The 4085-nt window shown below is 43.1% G+C and overlaps 1 long non-coding RNA gene across 1 annotated transcript in view; it reads right to left on the bottom strand.

The window, feature by feature from the left end:
* LOC112949746 overlaps positions 1–3774 on the bottom strand; it is a 9541-nt gene extending 5767 nt beyond the window's left edge. The window contains exons 1-3 of the long non-coding RNA XR_003249873.1: positions 3720–3774; positions 3501–3631; positions 2360–2475 (exon numbers count right to left, since the gene is read on the bottom strand). This is a non-coding gene — a long non-coding RNA (uncharacterized LOC112949746). The remainder of the gene's footprint in view (positions 1–2359; positions 2476–3500; positions 3632–3719) is intronic.
* Between the last annotated feature and the right edge of the window lie 311 nt (positions 3775–4085).

The raw sequence follows: 4085 nt of genomic DNA, 5'->3' as shown, positions 1-4085 counted from the left end.
AAAATATAAAAAATATAAAAAATATAAAAAATATAAAAAATATAAAAAATATAAAAAATATAAAAAATATAAAAAATATAAAAAATATAAAAAATTTTCCAGTGGAAGCATTGCAGTTTTTGCCCATGGATCCAGGGTTGGCTGTTGCCTCCAGTGCACCTAACTGCCCTCTGCCCTATCTCTACCCCCAGCCATGTGAGACAAAGCCCAGAGACGCCAAACAGAGCCCACCTCTCCCAGAATCATGTGTTTTCCCAGAGAGGGGGGCTCTCCAGGCTGCAAACAAAACTTTGCCAGCTGACTGTGCAACTAAAGAAAACACTGGTGCAATTCAATGAACAATGGAAGGACCCAAATTTAGCACAATGACCCATTCTGGCTTTGTTTTTGGTTTCAGCAGCTCTGTGCAACATTGATTACATTCCCAGGGGCCGCGTTCCCAGAGCAGGGTCTGCAAGGGAACCTGTCCCCTGCTTGCTGGACACGAATAGATGCACGAGGAGACTTTAGCAGGATAAAACCCACTCACACAGCACAACTAGACATCAGGTCTGTGCACGTGCAATAGCTCTGCATCGTTCCCTTTTCTTCGAAGAGGCAGCCCCAAGAGCATCTAATGATGCTGGATTTGAAGGTGCAGCTGCAATGTTAGAGATCTGAAAGCGACAGAGAAGCCTTCTCCATACACCAATGAAGAATGAATGCATAACAAAAAAAAAATATATATATATATTAGTCTGAGTCTCCAGAGCACTCACCTCGCTTATTCTGTTTTCCATTGCCCACTTTAGTATTTCTGAGCATCCTTCAGCATAGAGGTTCCTGCTTTCTTACAAACACCAAGGAGGGATGCGGCTCCATTGCCCTGTGCAAGAGCAAGGGCAGCACTGTTGGACTTGGAGGCCCCTTTGCTTCAGTGCCAATGAGCCTGGCTGCAAACACTGGCTGCTAAGCCCATGTTCAAAATAAACAAAGAAAATCCAGCATCTCAATCTTCTTCGAATTTATCATGGTTGCTTTTTGTTTTCCTGCAAGAAAGTGTTTGTTCCTCTCCAATTTCACGCTGGGACTAAAATGAGCTGACAACATCTCCTTAAATTATGTCACCTCTATGAGATGTTTTTTTTCCCTTGTCTGAATCAGGTGCCTGTATCAGTATCAACTTTTCACCATGGCAAAAGAGGATGTAAAAATGGCAGAAAAACATCTGCAAAGTCTGTAATCTTTCATTTTTGGGGAGGAAAATGGGGGACAGCAACTAGTTTTCCCTGTCAATTCAGCTGAATGCAAACCTCTGAAGGCAGTGGAGGGACAAACATGCAGAGCTGCAGGTCCAGAGCCACTTTCTATGAGATTCCTCATAGGGTTTGGTATCTAGTTGTGATAGGGACACCAAGGGCAGAAGTAGGGGGATGGTCTCCCTTAGGCCAACAGAGCTTTATGGGGTCCACTGGTTGGGACCTGTGCTTTCAACCATAGTCTGGAAAAGGAGACAAGTAACCCAGCGAGAACATCTGCAGGAGATAGAGAGCATTCCCAACAGCCTCGGCTAGAGCCAAACTCCAAAATGTTCATTTCTTAGCCCAGTTTTGTTGATGGAGGTAAAATCTTGCGGAACAGCCACCAAGGAAACTGCAAAAGATACGCTGGCAGATGGAATTCAGCAGCAAGAAATGCTAATTATTGCAAATGAGAGCAGCAACGAGAGGCCTCCATGCACCGTGGTGGCTCTGAAGCAGTGCTCGTCGCATGGGAAAGACGTGAGCCGCGCAGGTAATTCTTTGAAAATGTCAGTTCAGTGCCCAGCAATGGCCAAAACAAAGACACCGTCAGCAATTATCAGATGATAAGTAAAGACTAAAACCAGAAAACGTCATTTTGCCAGGGGATAAATTTTTGCTGTGCCATTTTCTTAAATATTGCAAGCAGTCCTAATGACCTTCTCCCAGAGAAGTTATGTACAATATTTTTCTAGACAGTTTTGAAGGCTTTGCAGAGTTGTGAGCTACTTCCACAGGAGGAATCGCTAACAGGCTAAGGAAAAACAGGATATTTATGGCTTGTAAGGTAAGAGGCTCTAGAAGAAATTGTGGTGGGGGTCTTTAAAATCACAAGCAGCACACAGGAAGGCACTCAGGGAAAACCATTTATTATATCTTGTAATGGGAAAACCAGAGGGACTTGAATGAAATCATGGAAAAAATGGTACTTTTCCCATCCACAGAAAATTACATCATGGAATTTGCTGCCCTAGGATGCTGTGGAAGCCAAATGTACAAGTGGGTTTAAAAGGGAGGTATTCTCAAAAACAATTACTTGTGATGATCTGAACCCACCCTTTAGATCAGGAAGTCCCTACCTTTGTGTTTGCTAAATCCAAGGTCCTCTCCTGGGAAAGAGTCGTTTTGTGCATGCTTTTTTTTCTCCTACACTCTCCTCATGCAGTCACAGGTTGTCACTGTCGGAGACTGGATACTAGGCGAGATGGATACAAAATATTTAAAAACATGAAAACATTCATATTTTTAAAGATGGTTTTAAAAATCATGAAACCTGCCCATAAGAATATCATGAACTTGGGGCTGTAGCCCCAGGAACTGAACTCCAGTCTCAACCTCAGTGAATCTAGGTCCAGACCAACAAGAAAGCACGAGCTTGAGTGTTAAATGTGAATAAGTACTACAAAAACTACAGATAATGTAATTATTGCTCTCTTTGGCTGTTTGTTGATAAGGTATTTGAGGAACACTTGCATTACACTACTGAGATCTGACCCAATAATGTGCAAGAGCTATTTATTCCTGGATTTATTCGCTAAGTAGCAACATGAGCCTATAATTCAAGGCGCTGCATTCCAGTCGCAGAGACGAGGCAGAGCCTGAAGAGCTGCGCTTTGCCTGCACAAGTCACTGCTGCAAACGCTGGGCCAAAGGTCTCGCCTGTGCATGAGTTTGTATATATTGGTCTAACGAAGAGAGGAGCTTGCATTACTTTGCAAAGTCATGTCTTCATGCCTCTCATTTTGCTGAGTGGCCCAGAAGTGGAACCCAGAGCTAGCAACATAAGCTTAGGCTTGCTAAGGTCCGTCAGGCTGCATCTCCCAGTCAGGAACAAATGGGAGAGGAAGTCAGTGATCTCCACATCAGTTTATTTACTACATCGGTTTGTTTTGATCCACCCTACATACATAACCACATCTCCACTTTTTAAATTTTAAACCCACCGGACTCGAGAAATCATTCCCCTCCTTGCTTAAAGGCAGCTCAACCATTTGGGTTGGAAGTGTTGAAAAAGGCATGGTTCTAGGTATAAAAATCTTTGTATGTGGAAGCTGCACAGCATCTACTGTTTTAAACCCAACATGCTGCCTAGAGTGATCCCTGGGGGGGTCTCAGCAGAGATAAGATCTCAGAAAGCTGAATCATGAGTATATCTACACACAGTGAACTCTTACAGTAAGTCAGGAAATTATCATTAAAAAAATAATACTTGAATTATACCTCTGATATTAAGGGCAGTTCAGTGTTGCTTGCAATCTTCCCATTGTAGAATAACCGGAGAGCAAACTGGAGCCAGGCAAGCCTTGCCAGTTTTGCATTTACAGAACTGTGGATCTGAGCAGAGACTTAAGCTGGGCATGTGAAGAGACGCAGAAATCTTTAGATTTGCATATACAATATTGAGATCATGAGAATGTCACATTTAAATGCAAAACTCACGTGTCTCATGAATAAATCATGAATGGTGGCAAGACTGATTTATTCTTTTTTTCCTCCAATTGTCATCTCATCTCCCCCCCTCTCCGCTTCCTCAGCCACTGAGCAGACACTGATCTGCAGAGCAGACAATCCCTTCTCCTCTTCCCTAGGAAATGCAGTGATAGATGAGCTGGATAAGACAGTGAAAGCGCTTCCAAAACAAGAACATGTGCCCGTGTCTCTTGTTTATACTTGGCTGGGAAGTAAAGAGGCATCATTTCCTTCCTCTTCACCCCCCTCTTTTCTTTCTCAAGAGCTACCTTAATACCATGGCAACAGCCTTCAACCCTTTTCTTGTATGACACTACCAGATTGGGAAAAGGTTAG

Source organism: Nothoprocta perdicaria, unplaced genomic scaffold, assembly GCF_003342845.1.
Source record: "Nothoprocta perdicaria isolate Ctin4 unplaced genomic scaffold, notPer1 scaffold_3, whole genome shotgun sequence".
Lineage (NCBI taxonomy): Eukaryota > Metazoa > Chordata > Aves > Tinamiformes > Tinamidae > Nothoprocta > Nothoprocta perdicaria.
This window is presented reverse-complemented; position numbering and strand designations above follow the sequence as displayed.